Raw genomic sequence first — 18,272 nt, forward strand, 5'->3', positions numbered from 1 at the left:
AAGTAAACTTCACCCACAGAGGAAGGAGAAAGGAAGTGAGTATTTGCTGAATAAGCCACACTCTCAGAGGATTCAATAATTTGCATTTTCTTACACAAGCTATTATGGCTAATTGCAGGATAGTTATACTGAAGATACTGCTGAAAGGAAGGGGGATTAAAGGCCTTGGTTAGCTATAAGATCCTTTTGACAGGAGAGATTGCTGTTTGGTAGATGGTGGGAGTCTCTGAAGATCTTAAAGGTAGTTCATTCTTCATTTGAGGAGACTGTTAGGTGAGGACCTACTGGGAGGAAGGGACAAGGGGGTGGGTTACATGATCTTTTTAGGTCCCTTCAAGTCCCAGGACTACAATAGTCCTCCCCTATCTGCAGTTTTGCTTTCCATGGTTTCAATCACCTGTGGTCAATGGTAGTCCAAAAAAATTAAATGGAAAATTCCAGAAATAAACAATTCGTAAGTTTTAAATTATGCTCCCTTTTGAGTAGTGTGATGAAATCTCATGAATCTTGCTCCATCTTGCCCAGAGTATGAATCATTCCTTTGTCCAACATCTCCTCGCTATATATGCCATCCAACAATTAGTCACTTAGTAGCCATCTTAGTTCTTAGATAAACTGTGGTGGTATTGTAGTGCTTGTGTTCAGGTAACCCCTATTTTACTTAACAATGGCCCCAAAGTGCAAGAGTTGTGATGCTGGCAATTTGGACATGCCAAAGGGAAGCCGTAAATTGCCTCCTTTAAGCGAAAAGGTAAAAGTTTTCAACTTAATAAGGAAAGGAAAATAATAAATCATATGCTGAGGTTGCTAAAATCTGTGGTAAGAATGAGTCTTCTATCCGTGAAATTGTGAAGAAAGAAAGAGAAATTCATGCTAGTTTTGCTGTGGCACCTCAAACTGCAAAAGTTACAGCTACAGTACATGATGAGTGCTTAGTTAAGATGGAAAAGGCATAAATTTGTGGGTGGAAGGCATGAACAGAATGTGTTTTGATTAATGGCAAGGTGTTGCACCAGAAAGCATGAAGCATATATAGGAAGACTTCAACAAGGGATTCCCTGACACTAATGACACCAAGCCTTTTACTGCAAGTACGGGATGACTACACAGATTCAAGAATAGTTGTTTTTCCCCAGTAAAATTAGCATTTTATCATCTCACATCATCACAAGAAGAAGGATGAGTATAGAACAATAAGATATTTTGAGAGAAAGAGACCACATTCACATAACTTTTATTACAGTATAATTATTCTAGTTTATTATTAGTTATTGTTAATCTCTTACCATGCCTAATTTATAAATTAAACTTTATCGTAAGTATTGTGTATAGGAAAACGCAATATATATAGGGTTCAGTACTATGCATGGTTTCATTCATCCACTCGGGGTCTTGGGATGTATCCCCATGGGTAAGGGAGGACCTTCTACATATGGATTGAATAGTGGCCTCAAGTAGCAATGACTTAGGATGAACACTTCCCTTGATTTTCAGAGGGAGGAGACACTTTTCCTAGCCTCTGTGAGGCCACCTCTCAAGGGCTTGAGGTTTACTGTTTTTTTTTCTCATGAATCAAAAGAGAAGACCCATATTGTACTCTATTTTTTATTTGATAGATTTCATTTTTCCCAATAAAATAATTCAATGTTATTTTTAGGTGCAGTTTTTGTTTTGTTTTGATTTGATCGTTTCTAGTTTTTGGACGAATTTGCTTCACAGTTGGGAGATTTTGTGTGTGGGAGGTATTTAATACTATCCTTAGGGTTTAATACCCACAAACTTTTCAGAATGCTTTCAGATCATGAAGCAGCTGATGTCTTTGTGAGCATGCTTCTGGGTTGCAAATGACTTCAAAAGGATGATATTGAAATAAGGTAGGCTAAAGGTCGTGGGCCAACTAGTATGCAGGGAGGATAATGGAGTTAGAACCATGCAACCATGATTAGTAATAATTAATTCACGAAAAAGTTACCAATGCTAGTGGCTGGAATTTGATGAGGAGTAGGATATAGCCGCAGTCTCAAAGTCTCTCCCCACAAATTATCTGTTGCTTATGGAGGGACAAAGTTGGTGAGAACCATTGCATACCGAGTGATCAAAGTTAGCATTGCCAACATCATGTCTCTGTTGATGTGGTGCACTGACAGTACAATACCTATTCGGTGATAGGAGAAGGCAAAAGAGGCATAACCCCAATGGGGGATGTTCCACGAAAGAGCTGACCTGGGCTCTGTAAAAACGTCAAGGTCATAAAAGAAAGGCTGAAGACAGATAGGAGTGGGGGTTAGGGGGGTGAAAAAGGTGAAGGGATTTAAAAGTACAAATTAGTAGTTATGAACTAGTCGTGGGGATATAAAGTAAAGCATAGGGATTATAGTCAATGATATGGCAATAACTATGTACAGTGCCAGGTAGGGACCAGACTAGTCAGGGGGATCACTTCATAAATTATGTAAATGTCTTACCACTGTGCAATACACCTGAAATTAATATAAAATATTATTGAATGTCAACTGAAATTGAAAAATTTTAAAAAAGGGGGAAGGTGAAGGGGAGTAAGAGGTTCAAATTTCCAGGTATAAAACAAATAAGTCATGGGGATATAACGTATAGCATAGGAAATATAGTCAATAATATTGTGATAGCGTGGTCCAGATGGTTGCTGGGCTTATCATGGTGATCACTTCTTTAGGTATATGAATGTTGAATAACTACTGTGTATACCTGAAACTAATATAATATTGTATGTTAGCTATAGTTTAATAAAAATCTTAAAGAAAAGAAAGTCTAAAAAACGATTCAAAAATAAAGGAGAGCAAAGATATATGACAATGAAGTAAAAGGCATAAATCTGTGTTGGATCCTGGGCTGGGATGTACAAGATAGCTATATGACATTATTGGGACAATTGGTGAAATCTCAATGTGGACTGTGAATAAGATAGTAGAAATATACCAATGTTAAATCTCTTAGATTTTTGCCTAGATTTTGATAATAGTTCTGTAGTTATGAAAGAGAATGCCTTTTTCTTTTTTTTTAAAGAAATACATGTTGATGTACTTAGGAGTGAAGTCATGATGCCAGCAACTTATTTTCAAATGAGTTGGAAAAAATTATATAGAGAGACAGTAATAAAACTAATGGGACAACATTTTCAAGTTTGTCCCATTTTTTATCTAGATAAAGGGTACATGGGAGGAGTTAGTATTATTTTGGCAACTTCTCTGGAGTATTAAAATTATGCGTATATCAAATTAAAACTTGTCAAAAAACAAACAAACAAAAAACAAACCCACCCCAAAATGTCAAGTTGCAAAATAGAAATGTTATTGGTTGTATAATTACAAGATCTTGTATTACCATGAAACCAAAGCTGTATATACTTTTAAACAACTAAGTATGATTAATGAAAGCAGAAAAAACAAAAAAATGCAACACCCTCTAGACAAACCCTTAGCAACAAAGAGGTTGTATGCCTGGGCAAGACTGACAAGGTAGTTTTCAGTGTTCTTCCCAGTTTTATGTCCTCGTGCAGGTATGTGTCACTGTTTAAAATGGAAAATGAAAAATATGTTATTTCTTTTTAGCCATGGTAGAGAGAAACTGGATTTTACCTGAAAAACATCTGAGACTCACAGGAAGAGTAAAAGGGTAGAGAAGGGGAAAAAAAAAAAAAAGTTTCCCAGTTGGCATTTCTTAGTCCCATATTGAGAGAATAGCCTAATCTATTGTGGTTGAAGTTCTAGAAATCCAATAAGTTTGCTGTAACATAGGGGCATTGATTTGGAGGGTTTGGTAGCAGTGGAAAAAGTCAAAACAAAAGAATTAATTCTATCGGAAATTGTTTCTTGGGCCAGATCCTGTGTGAGTGAGCCCCGAGGAAAGACAAGGAAGTGGAGAGTTGGCCCATTTTAAAAGGAACATTCATTTAAACACTTGGATTCTCTACTTCTCTCTTGCCTTCAGCTCCCATGTCACCCTTTTCTTCAAATCCAGGCAAAACAAGATGCAGTGATACCATCAGGCCTCATGCTCATGATTATTTTGCCTACGTTTTAAAGTCAGTTCTTTTGCCGAAGTTGTGTATTCTCTAAGGATTTCTCAGATCCCTCTCACTTCTCAGTAGATGTTGGCAACAAGGTTGATAGATGTTTCAAAATACTCAAACAGTTCATTTCTTGCCTGCTTTTATTTCCCACTTTTACTTGTAATGCATAATGTATGGGCTATATATATTTTGCCAGTGGTAGAAACATGTTAGCTAACTTTTACTGAAAGCAGTTAAACATACGAGCTTTATATTGAAAATAAAACTGTTTTACTGGGTCTTCGTTTTTATTTTTCAGTGCTGAAACCCTGGTTGTCATCTTTGAGGAAGCAGTAGGTGGAGCTACAGGCTTTTTATCACGAAAGAATTTTTTCAGTAGCTGCCCATTGCCGGAATAACCTGAACAAGCACAGATTTCCAAAAATAACAGAAGCATTTCCAAGTAGTCCAGAAATATATGCAAGACTGTTTAGTCATTCATAATCACCGCTTTGCAAGTACTAGAGAGATTCTGTAGAAAATATTTCAGAAGCAGAAAAAAGATTCATAGAATTCCTTGTATTTTTAGAAAAGAGATTCTTTAAAAAATGGAACTCAAGAGGGAGAGAGAGACACTTATTCGGCTCAGTCATGTGCCACTATTTTTTTCCAGGTGGTGAAAGGGCCCACAGGGGTAACTGGGGTGGGGGGGTAGGGTGGAGGGTGGGGGGTGGAAAAAAGTTCTTTCCATTTGCGTCAGAACTCTGAGGAGCTCTTCATTTCTCCACTCGATGAACTTTTTCGAGGCTCTAAACTGCGGCTTCGATCTTCTCTGAATTACAGAGGGGTGGCCGAGGTTAAGTGATTCTGAGGAGGCCAGAAGGCACTTACAACAAGTCACCCTCAAGGGCCATTTCTCTCATTGGGTACCCTGATGTCCTTGACCATTTCCCTGAGAGAGAATAAAAAAACAGCTCTTCATCACTATGGAAAAGGTAGATTCTTTTCATGTGAAAAATCACAAGTTCTGAGAAATACTCTAATGGACGTATGTATCTTATTATATATATATATATACTACTGGTTCTCTCTCTCTCTCTCTCTCTCTCTATATATATATATATATATAGTATACATTAAAAATATATTTGTATATACATATATATATATATATATGGCAACAAGGTTGTATAGATGTTTCAAAATACTCAAACAGTTCATTTCTTGTATATACAAATATGTACAAATATATTTTGATTGTATACAATTTTTGGCAATATCACTCTGAGAATCTGAGGAAAGCAATGGACCTTAAACTCAGAAAAAAAAAACCACACAGAAACAAAATTTCCAATATTTTATATATATATATATATATATATATATATATATATATATAAATGTATGTATTGAGAGAGAGAGGGAAAGAGAGACTTATTTTAAGGAATTGGCTGATGTGATTGTGGGGTCTGGCAAATCCCAGATTCACAGGGCTGGCCAGCTGGCTGGAAACTCTGGCACAACTTTCATTTTATAGTCTTGGGGCAGAATTCCTTCTTCTCTGGGAAACCTCAGTCTTTCACTTAAGGCCTTCAACTGATTGAATGAGACCCACCCACATTGGGAAGGGTAATCAGCTTTACTTAAAGTCTACTGATTGTAAATGTTAATCACATCTACAAAACACCTTCACAGCACCATCTAGACTGCTGTTTGACCAAATAGTTTGACCATAGCCTAATCATGTTGATGTATTAATATAAAATTAATCTTCACGGGTCATATAGCTGTGATCTGGTCTCAGAGGAGCCCCACAAAGAAATGATGGAAAATACCTTCCAGCACGCCATTGCCTGGGATGTTGTGTGAGGATAAGGCCACGGCATGACGGTGATGGAAGCATTCAGCCTCTCAGTTCAGCCTGCTTGTCCCATCCTCTCCTGAGGACAGTAAATTATAACACAAAAGTCACGATGAGACAAAAAGGGAGACATTGCTAGGATTCGATGGAGAAAAGGTTGCAGACACCAGGCTTTTCTGCCTTCGGCTCTTCCAGATGCTGTTGTTGAGGACTTGTAGCTGGGGGAAGAGTAGCCATGAGGCCTTAGGACCGTACAGCAATCTGAGACAGGTGTGGCTACCGTAGAAGCCAGCATCTTTCTTTACAACAAATACTGCATACCTCTGATTTATAGATGAGGAAGCAGGCTCAGGCAGTTTCATTGATTCATCAAATATTGAGTAGCTGCCATATGCTGTGCAGTGTATGCTGAGTGCTGGGAATATACACAAGTGTGATTAAAACACACAAATTTCTTTCTCTCATGGATCTAACATTCTAATAGGGGGTGACAGAAAACAAAGCAAGCAAATAGACTAATAAATAAAAAAGTGCAAGTTGTGGTAAGTGATGGGAATGAAAGTAATAAATGGGCTGAGATAGAATTTACTGGGGAGATGGCTAGGAAACCTACTTTAGGTGTTTTATAAGAAAGTCTTCTGTGGAGTGATGATGTGTAATCTGAGATGTAAATGAACCTAATGGACTTTGGTAAACCGTCCACTGATAAGTAAGGGCTGGAGCTGGGATGATTACCCAGATTTTTTTTTTTTTTTTGCTGTAATCTATTAATCTTTATCCTAGTTTAGAAGTCATAGTAGGCAAAAATTTCTGGTATTTCTTCCCAAAATTGAGAGAGAATTGTGCGTGCATAAGCAACGGAAGGTATACACATGCAAATGAATGTGTTTCTGAACCCCAAGAAAGGCAATAGTAGATCATCTTGAGTAACCCCAGGTAGAGTATTTCCATCACTCCTGTTAGACAGTTCTTCCTCTCTGTAGCCTGAATTTTTTATGCTCTATATGAAGCCTTCTTCCTTTTGCTTTGTCCCTGGTTCATGTGGACAAACACGCTGATCGTTGCCTTTTGTATGAGAGATGCTTGTCATGTTTCTCACTCGGATTAATATATCATGTTTCTTTAATTAGCCTGTCCTCCTGGATTTTATTCTCTGGCTATTTAATTATCTTCCAGGCTCTACACAGGTTGTGTGAACTGTCCTTGGGACAACCCCAGAGGGTGCCATTCATATGTGGACACTATAGATTGCTATAATCACAAGCACAATTTATCAGCAGGTGATAGTAAAGAGTCTAGAGGGGTCTGGGGGACGTTTTCTCTGCTTTGCACAAAGCAGCCGTACCAGCTGGAGGTGGCTGCATGTCTATCCATTTTACTTATTAATCTTCCTTCTTGCCAATCCAAAGACACTTAGGAAGATTAAGAGCAAGTTTATGAATCTTTTCTCTCCCCTTGGCACTGTGAAGGTACAAGGAGCATATATTACAGAAGGGCATTTTCTTTTCTTTTTTTTTCTTTTTATTGTTAACAACACTGGTTTTTCATCTGGTGTCCTGTAACCTCCTGAAATTCTATGTGAAATATTGTTTATGGTGGTTTAGTAGATATTTATGTCACCCATTCCAGGCAATAAGCTTACTTTTATTAATAGTATGAACAAGTGACGTCTGTAAAGTATTTTCGCCTGAGGGAAAGATTGGTACCTGAAGTCAAAAGAAGGATGTCAGATAGGAGAAGCAGTCTAGGGGAGAGAAGATATCGGACTGGCGATGCTATAGTTCCTTCTCAAAAACTCAACCTTTGTGTAGATTTGAATGAGCCAGGGGCTTTCCAGTTCTCCTTTTATAGGTTGATGTCCTCATTGGAAGGGGTTCATGGTATTTTATTTACTTTCTAAAAGCTCAAGTTGAAATTTTTAACTGACAATAGGATTTTAATCCGAGGGTATTATAAGGAATTTTTGATTCCTGGGGTGGTGTTTTAGTCAAATTACAGCTGTGCTACTTAGTTTTTTGACTTTGGTCAAGTTACTTAAGTTCCTCAAGCCTCGGTGTTTTCATCTATAAAATGCAGATGATAATAGTTTTATCTGATAAGGTTGGTTTGAGAATTAAATGACATGATTCACATAAAGTTCTTAGCTCATTACATGACATATATGTTACATATTCCTCTAATGGTTGAAATTTTTGAAATAAGTACGTGTTATATTATAATCTTCAAAATTAAGACTAGCAAATCAAAAAGTCATGTCTAAATTGTTCAATTCAAGTTTGTTTTAAGTTTGTTTTTCATATTCTTCATTCCAGAGGGGAGCATCTTACATCTTGAAGTGTTCCTCATATAGAGGAGGAAATAATTCTGAACAATTATTTAAAACATTAGGGATAGTAACCTTATAAAAAAGAGTTGAGTTGTTCGTTTTCTACAAATTGAATAGATACATTTTGTGGTTGGTAAATGACATTGGGAGCAAGCTTTTTGTGAGAACTTTACACAAACTGATGGAATTTCAAAATGTGAAGCTGAAGGTATATATGTTTAGGGAACCATGAATTGTCTCATTCGATTAGAGTAAAATGCTCACTGGAGAAATACTTGCAAGTCAAGCTGGAAAGAGAAGTTGAGCTGGGAGCACTTTGCTTGCTTAGGTGAGAAATGTTGACTCGTTGAGCCAATGGGAAGCCAGCAAAACTTTTGGAGGAGGGTGATTTAACCCGAGTGTGAAGGTGTCCTTTCGCACTGCATGTATAAGATGAGTTGGATGGGGAGATATCAAAGCAGGAGACAGTTGCAACAGATTAGGCAAGAGGACAGCAGAATTTGAGTTTAGGAGAGTTACAGTTGACGTAAACACTTGGGAAAACTTTGATGGGGGTCAAAGGAGAGGGAAGCATGGAGTTGATGACATTAACAGAGAGTAAATACGAGCCATTTTGGGACTAGCCTTGGAGACAATGTGTTCAGCTTAGACATGCTGATAGATCACCCAGGAAAAGGCCCTTAAACTCTTGGAAACTGCTCAGAAGGGACATCAAGGTTGGTGATTTAGTTTGATATCTTCAGAGAGTTGATGTTCGAAGCCATAAAATAGAATCGATTTCCTCAGGGGTTTGAAGGAAGGAAAGTGCCAAACCCTTGGGAAATGCTATGTTCAGGAAGGAAGGTGGTGGGCAAGGAATCGGTGGAGATTAAGGAAAAGCAGTGAGAGCATTAGGGAAGAAGAAAGAGAAGAGGTCAAGGGAAGAGGGTGTTTCCATAATGAATGGGTAATCTGACCAAGTAATCATAGCCAAGAGCACAATTTCAATGGAGAGATAATGAAGAAGGCAGTTGAAATAAGTAAAGATTTGAATGGATGTGATGAAGGGCATCCAGGAAAGAAGACAGGTAGTGGTGCAGGGAAAAAGAGAATTAAGCTCCAGGTAGGGCTAGCTCAAAGAAAGGCTGGTACTAGGGGAAAGGCGATTGAAAATACCACTAAGGGAGGGTAATTAGTAGAACAATATTTCAGATTCTAATATGGCACCCTATAATTGCTAAGCATATTGCCTTTCTTAAGTTTTTTAGACCTATTTGCTATTTCTCTTGCTATATTTTTTTGTTGTTCCTTATCATAAATTTACTCTATCCTTTTCACTGTGAACTATTACCATATTCTCAATGAAGCCTCCTGTACTTTTCTTTTTCTAAAAAAAATAAATATTGATTTTTTTTTTTACTTTTCACTTACAGTTGACATACAATATTCTATTAGTTTCAGGTGTACAACATAGTGATTAGACATTTATACAATTTACAAAGTGATCACCTGATAAATTAAGTACCTATTTGAAAACTTACATAGTTATTATAATACAATATTATTGAATATATTCCTTGTGTTATATACCTCCATGACGATTTTGTAACTACCAATTTTTTCTTCTTAAAACCTTGCTCTTTTCACCTCCCAAACCTTCTCGCATCTTGCAACTATCAAAATATTCTCTGTATCTATGAGTTTGTTTCTATTTTGTTTGTTCATTTATTTTATTCTTTAGATTCCACATATAAGTGAAATCATATGGCATTAGTCTTTCTCTGACTTACTTCACTCAGCGTAATATCCTCTAGGTTTATCCACATTGTTGCAGATGGCAAGATTTCATTCTTTTTCATGGCTAAGTAATATTCCATTGTATATATGTACTACCTCTTCTTTATCCATTCATCCACTGATGGACACCCAGGCTGCCTCCATATCTTGGCTATTGTAAATAATGCTACAATGAATATATGGATGCATGTGTCCCTTTGAAGAAGTGTTTTAGATTTCTTCCGATAAATACCTAGAAGTGGGATTACTGGGTCCTTCTTTGTCTCTTGTTATAGCCTTTGTTCTAAAGTCTACTTTGTCTGGTGTAAATATTACTATGCCAGCTTTTTTTTTTTTTTTTCACTTTCATGAAATATCTTTCATTCTAAAAGACACAGTGTCTTTTGAAATGAAGTGAGTCTTTTATTGGCAGTATATGTAAGAGTCTTGTTTTCTTATCCATTCAGCCACCCTATCTTTTGATTGGAGCATTTAATCCATTTACGTTTAAAGTAATTTTTAATAGATAATGTAGCTATTGCCATTTTATTACTCAAAGTTTTAATTTCTCCTCCTCCTCCTCCTCCTCCTCCTCCTCCTCTTCCTCCACCTCCTCCTCCTTCTTTTTCTTAAAGAAGTCCCTCCCTCTAACTTTCCTTGTAATACTGGTTTGGTGGTGATGAACTCCTTTAGCTATTTCTTGTCTGGGAAGTTCTTTATCTGTCCTTCAATTCTAAATGATAGTTTTGTTGGGTAGAGTAATCTTGGTTGTAGGTCCTTGCTTTTCATCACTTTCAATATTTCGTGCCAATTCCTTCTGGCCTGCAAAGTTTATGTTGAGAAATCAGCTGCCAGTCTTATGGAAGCTCCCTTGTAAATAACTAACTGCTTTTCTCTTGCTGTTTTTAAGATTCTTTCTTTGTCTTTAACCTTTGGCATTTTAATTATGATGAATCTTAGTGTGGCCCTCTTTGGGTTCACCTTGTTTGGGACTCTCTGCACTTCCTGGGCTTGTGTATTTATTTCCTTCACCAGATTAGGGAAGTTTTCTGTCATCATTTCTTCAAATAGCGTTTCAATCTCTTTCTCTCTTCTCCTTTTGGTCCCCCTATGACGTGAATGTTGTTATGCTTGATATTGTTCCAGAGGCCCCTTATACTATCCTCTTTTTTTTTTTTTTTTTTTCTGGATTCTTCTTTCTTTTTGCTCTTATGATTGTGTGTTTTCTTCTCCCTTATCTTCTAAATCTCTGATTCTATCTTCCGCTTCCTCTAATCTAGTATTGATTTCCCCCAATGTGTTCTTTATTTCTGTTATTGTATTCTTCATTACTGATTGATTCTTTTTTATGTTTTCTGTCTCCATTTTTATGTTTCCCATCTCTTTGTTGGCATTCTCCCTGAGATCACTGAGCATCTTTACAACCGGTGTTTTGAACTCTGCATCTGCTACATTGCTTGTCTCCATTTTGTTTAGTTCTTTTTCTGGAGCTTTGTTCTGTTCTTTCATTTGAGACATGTTTCTTTAACTCCCCATTTTGGCTGCCACCCTGTGTTTATTTCTATGTCTTAGGTAGGGCTGCTATGTCCCTTGGTCTTAGTAGAGTGGACTTATTACATATGGTGGCCTCAGACAGGGTACACTCTACTAAGTGGGGCCCTGGTCCCCTGAGCAGCATGCTCCATGTGTGTCCCTTGTGTGGGTTGTGCTTGCCCTCCTACTGTAGTTGAGCCTTGGTTGCTGTTTGCACATTAGTAGGAGGGATTGACCCTCGATCTGATTGTTTGTGAGGACTGGCTGTGACTACAGTGGGGGAGCTCTTGTATAGGGGTTGCCCCTACAGAGCAGAATTTGCTTTAGCAGGGCTCTGGTGCCTGCCCTTTGGGTGTGTCATCCCCAGAGGGAGCCAGGTAGTGCTATGGCTTGGTGGGCTATGGCCACTGAGCATGCTGGACCCTTCTTAGGAGGTGACCCACCACAGGCCAAGTTCAGCCACAGCTTGCACCCTGTTTGAGGCCACCTGGAATGAGCCACAAAGCAATCCACAGATAGCTGCCATCCATGCTGGGCTTGGAGGTGCCTGGGGGAGGTCAAGCCTTGAATCGAGGTCAGCTGCCCCCAATGGCAGGTATGGGGCTGCTCAGCAAGATGTATGGAACATGCTGAGGCAAGATGCTGCTTGTTTGGGGTTTGTGAAGTTTTGAGATATTTTAGGAAAGTTTGAAGCATGAACCAAGACAGCCTGTTTGTATGGGAAAACTACATGAAGAAACTTGCATGGGCCTGAAATTTGGGTGGGTGGGTGGGTGTCTCAGGGCATCACAGTGCAGGCAATCATTGTTGGCCAGGCTGATGGAGACTCACATATGGTGGCTGCCAGCATCAGCATGCTGGGAGTGGAGAAGGTTCAACAAAGAAATGATGATTCTGCCAGCACTTTTGTCTGGGAAAAAGCTGACCCTTCAGCCCTTGCCCTGAATGCAAACAACTCAGTTCCTCCCCATAAGTCCTTGGTGCCTTTCGAGCTGCTGTCCCAGTGCTGGAACTCAGAGTGAGCAAGTCCATCAGTGAGTAAGTCTGTGCATGGGCCCTTTAAGAGGAATGCCTGGAACTTCAGCAGCCCTTAGTCTCACTCAGCCATAATCTCTGCCAGTTTTCACAGCCAGAAGTTGTGGGAACTTCTCTTCTGGCACTGAAACCCTGAGCTGGGGAGCCTAGTATGGGGCTGGGACCCCTCACTCCTTTGGGGGGACCTAGGCAGCTGAGATATCCCTCCTAATTTTTAACTACCACATGCAAGTGTGGGACCAGCCCATTCCGCATCTCCATCCCTCATACCAGTTTTGAAGTGGCTTCTTTTGTAAGTTCTTAGATGTAGGACTTCTGTTCAGTTAGACTTCAGGTGATTCTCAATGATGGTTGTTCGGTAGTTAAGTTGTAATTTTGATGTGGGCATGAGAGGACGCAAGCACAGCATTTACTTACTCTGCCATCTCGACGAAAAAATCTCCTATATTGGGGCTGGCCTGGTGGCTCAGACGGTTGGAGCTCTGTGCTCCTCCGAAGGCTGCGGGTTTGATTCCCACATGGGCCAGTGGGCTCTCAACCACTAACAATGGCAACTAACAATGGCAACTGGACCTGGAGCTGAACTGCACCCTCCACAACTTAGATTGAAAGGACACCAACTTCACTTGGAAAAAGTCCTGGAAGCACACACTGTTCCCAAATAAAGTCCCCTTCCCCAATACAATCTTTTAAAAAAAATCTCCTATGTTTGTTTTCAATCTGTATTTAATATTTCTTTTTTTCTGAACTTCTATTGCATAAGCCTATCCTTCTTGGTTCTTCATTTTCTCTATTTTGAGTGTTTTAGTTCTGATTTTTTTAACTTAATTTTTACCTCCTTAAATATTAAAAATATGTTTCTGGTAACTTAAAATCATTCACATTTCTGGGCACAAGTCCATTGTGTCTATAATGAATGACTAATTATTTAGAACCTTTTTATCTCGACTGCTTCAAAATTTGTGGGGAAGGTCTGACATTCTAGTTTCATCACATTCCTATTTCTAGGATGACAATAGATTGGTTTTTCCAATAAGAATGCTAGTTCAAATGGTATATAGTATGTGACATTGCCTTTCACATAAGTTGGTAATTATTAAATGTTTGTTGATTTTTTCAAATGGTCATTTTTATTTTGATGAATGCACTTGATTTTATAAATTCTTATAATGGCTGACACTGATTACTGGATTTAATCACTTAAAACAATTTCAGCTAGTAAAAACTTCATGAATTTATTCCTAAGTCTTTGTGATAAGTTAGCACCTTGAATTTTTTCTTTCTTTTCTTTGTTGTTATTGTTTTAAGTAGGCATATGTGGTAGATATTACTAGATGTTACTCAGGCTCACTAACATCTGTCTCTCCTTTCTTCCCTGGGCACATAAGAGACTATGTTCCCAACCCCCTTACAATTAGGCAAGGCCATGAGACTTGTTTTTGACAATGAAATATGTGTGCAAGTGAAGTATATTGCTTCCAGTCCCTCTGCAATTCTCCTGTTTCTCTTTTCCTTTGTCTTTCTGATCATGGATACACTTTTGTGTTGTGATGACTTTGCCTCATAAATCAAAATAGCATGGATGGTGGAGGGACCATACAGAGGGTGGTTGAGTCACTTGTACTTGAGGTTTATTTTGTTTGAGTGATAAATACATTTTTTTGGTGTGTAAAGCCATTGAGAGTTTATATTTTTTGTTTTGTTACAGCAGCATAACCTGTCTTATCCTGACTATTATTATTAAAAGCTAATGATGTGCATAAAAGCTTTCTAGACAATAGGGAACTACCCAGGCATTAGGTAGTTGTTAACCAGCAAACGATGGTTGTGTAGATATATTCTCCAATTTCAAGGAGCGTTATGTCTCCCAGGAGAGAAAAAAAAAATACTGTAACTACATATACACATGGAAGAATGAGATAAACTACACTCAACCACCCTAACAATCTAGAGATCTAGCTACCTGTTGGCGAATACGTGCTTGTAAGTGCTGATTTAACATGAAGGTGAAGAAGTTAAGGGAAGGGGTGGGTATATTTTTAGAGACACTTGAGTCAGGTTGTCTAGAAGGGTTTCCTAGAAAAATCTGCTCTAAGTTGAGGGGAAGTGATGGAATTTAAAGAAAATAATTTCATGTGATAGCTTTAAGGCAGTAGAAGACAAAAAAAATGTAAAGACTGTATTTTTATATAAAAATAAGATAAAAATCATGCAATTAGAATATAAAATGAATGATTGAAGATAATTGGAGTGAGGAAAAAAATAAAGGTAGAACAATTGTCTAGCAGGGATAAGAGAGGTTAACATGCTTCCTGGTGGCCAAGGCAAAGAGAGAAACACCATCAGCTGAGTGATAGTGTCCAAAATATAAGAAACAAGCCAGTTGTAAGGAAAAGCAGAGCCATTCCTGATCATGAAATCTGCTGGAAATTTCTAACATGGATCTGCAAAATCAGGGGAGTGTGATTTAGGGATTGCAAATAGGCAGGAAAAAAAATCTTGGCAGTACAAGCTTGCTAGGAGAAACTGAGAGCTATTTTTCAAACAAAAATAAAACGTAAAACCTGGGAATTCATGGCTATACATTTTTCTTTGACCTGAAAATTACCAAATGAGGGAACCTCTGATTTAATATTTCTAGCATATCAGGAAAATACAAGAAAATTTGGGGAAGGTAGTCTCTAGATAATTGCATTGGCTATACAACACTTTGTGGTGTTTTATTTGGGTAAAGGTGTTTGCGTTTTATTGCTGTTTCACTGTTTGCATGAATGTGTAGAGTAACTTTGAAAGAGTTCCATTGCAATACCTGATATGATTGCTTTAAAAGTCTTCTCCAACCTTAAGAAAGATATGCCAGTTGCAATCAAAGTATTTATCATTAAGGACTAATTGACAGCCACGGTAGATATTCTCAAAGATCGGCAGTTCACTGAGATGGTGAGATAATTTTATAGTTGAACCAAATGACCAGAGAGCTCTTTTACAGCTACTTAAATAAGTTAATATTGATTTTATGATGCTTTTTCTATTATTTTATAAGGGAAAGTAGTGAGAATATGAGGTGTTGGAGTCTGTTGCCCACTTTTATGAACTGGCCTGCTTGCCTTTTTTTATTAACCGTTTCCTGCTTTCCAAGGCATTTGGGTAGACTGTTCACGGGCCAAACAGCAGGTCAGAAAAAACAAATTTTCTTTTTCTTTTTTTCTTTTTGAAAAAAACAAAAACAAAAACAAAAGAAAACAAAGAAGACAGAAAATAAATAATCTAGTAGACTTGGGACCTTAACATCTCTTTCTGCATTATTTTGTCCTGAACTTGGATCATTTTATTTACCTATCAACAAAGCCAGGTCTCTTAAAATGCTAATTGGGGTCTCAGGCAAGTCTCAAAATATTTCAAAGCTGTTTTTTCTCTGTATTGTATCCAGAACATTGTTAGTTATTGTTCTCTGAATGTTGCTTTCACATGTGACCCACCAAAACCCATTACTGTGGCTCAGGTTAATGCTGCTGTGTAATCCTCCTTTTACGCACATCCTTGGGGGCCACGGTGACCTGATTTAGCCATTGGCTAAACTATCTTAACTTCCATAATTTTCTTAAAAGTCTCCTTTAAAAAAAAAAAGCTTCTGTTTTAGTTTTAAGTGTCCAGAAATCTAGTTTCAACTCCCTGAAAATATGAGCCAATTGGCACCAGGAAGTACTTAGATTTGTATGTCCCAGGTATTCAGTTTCCTCCAAATTTCAGGATCTCAGGCCATGGTATCAGTTAATCTATGTTCACATTATATTCTCTGACACAGTTTTCCATAGTCTTGGCCTGGAAGATCTTTGTGTGAGCTGCGGACAGCACTCTGAAATGGAGAGTAAATGTTTTTAAACCGATTCTAAGGAATTGAGCTTCAATGAAGCTAGATGGACCCGGGCTACTTTGCTGTCTAACATTGGGCCTTCCCAAAACCTTTTTTTCTTTTAGAACTTGCAAGTTCTTACACAATAATCATCTCTGGTGGGAAATTTTAGCTAAAGAATTTTTATTTTTAGGCTTTGCATTCAACATGTCTTTTTTGGCAAAGCAAACAAAATTTCATCAGGCAGGAGGGCACAGGGCTTACCCTTGGATGGACGATGATTACATTTCCAAACGAAGGTCTGAGGCTGGGTGGGCGTTATTTCAGGCTGAGGGAGTGGTTGTGGATATCAACTGGCCCACCGTCCCCTAATCTCCTTTGTGAGAATGAGGCCAGAGTATGGAAGAAGGCCCAGGTACTCCATGTCAGAATATTTAAAAGTTAGAAATCAAGCTAACAAACCACTAAAAATAAACATTATATAGCCTCCTGTCTTGACAAATATATCTTCATCTTTACCTAGAAGAAAAGGTTCAAATTTAGAATTCTTAAAATCCTTGGATTCTCTGTTGGGTTGTGCTGGTTGGGGAGAGTTGACCTCAGCCCTGGGGCCTGCAGCCTTTTTCTTCCCATCTTGAGCTCCTGTACCAGCAGAAGCCTCTCCCGTGCAAGCTGGTATATATATGCCATATGAAGAGCTCTTTGGCCTCCTCTTGGGCCCAGAGGGACTTATATCTGTGGCATGGTCTGCCCTCAGGAGGATAGGCCTGGGGAAGTGGTCAAGGCAGACTCTGGAAGGGGGCTTAGGAAATTCAGGGCCCTGGGCTGGGGTGTAGTGTAGAAGGAGAGTGTATTAGTTAGCTAAGGCTGCTCTAACAAAATACCATAAACTGCATGGCTTAAACAGAAGAAATGTATTATCTCACAGTTTTGGAGGCTGGAAATCTGATATCAAGGTGCCTGCAGGGTCACGTGAGACAATCTGTTCTATCCCTCTCCCCTAGCTTCCGGTAGTTTGCTGGAAATCTTTGGCATTTCTTAGCTTATAGATGTATCACCTCAATCTCTGCCTTCATCTTCACACGGCATTCTCCCTGCTTTTATGTCTGTATCCAAATATACTTTTTTTTTTTTTTTAATAAAAACACTGGTCACATTGAATTAGGGCCCATATTAGTGATCTTATCTTAACTCGATTACCTCTGCAAAGAAGACCCTATTTCTAAATAAAATCACATTCTGAGGTCTTAGGGCTAGGAACTTCAAGTTGAATTTTTCAGGACACTTTGCAATCTATACCGGAGGAGAAGTGTGGGCTCTCAGTGGGCACACCCCCTTGGCCTCAAGGATTTCTCACTCTACCGGGAAGGCTGTAGTTGAACAAGATCCAGAGTGGGGCTCTGCAAAGCTTGGGGTCTGTGGCAGGAATCCCACTAAGGAAAGTGCTGGATGTACATTCTTTTCTTTATCATTGAGGTCACTGCAATCTTTGACATGGGGAGATCCCACTAGTTTAAAAAGCAATAGAAAGGGCATGAACTCTAACTTTTTCTGAATTTTCCCAGTTGGGCAAATTAATAAAGGCTCTACCCCCATCCTGTGAAGAGTCCTTCAATCTAGTCCGCTGTAATCAGTTCATTCTCTTCACTCCTGATTCCCATTACAACTTCTCACCCCGTTCTTTTATAGATTATGCATTTCTGCTTTTTACAACCAAAAGTATTGGTCTTTAGCACAATATTGGAGTGTGGCAAGTCTTCAATAAAAATGTGTCGGCTCTATAGACCTCTGACTTCTGTTCATCACATATTTAATGCTTTAGCTTTGATTCTGGATGGGTATATTTCTAGTTTTGAGGGCTGTCAGGCTTTCGATGTTGTGT

This window comes from Rhinolophus sinicus, linkage group LG13 (genome assembly GCF_036562045.2).
Source record: "Rhinolophus sinicus isolate RSC01 linkage group LG13, ASM3656204v1, whole genome shotgun sequence".
NCBI classification, from domain to species: Eukaryota; Metazoa; Chordata; class Mammalia; order Chiroptera; family Rhinolophidae; genus Rhinolophus; species Rhinolophus sinicus.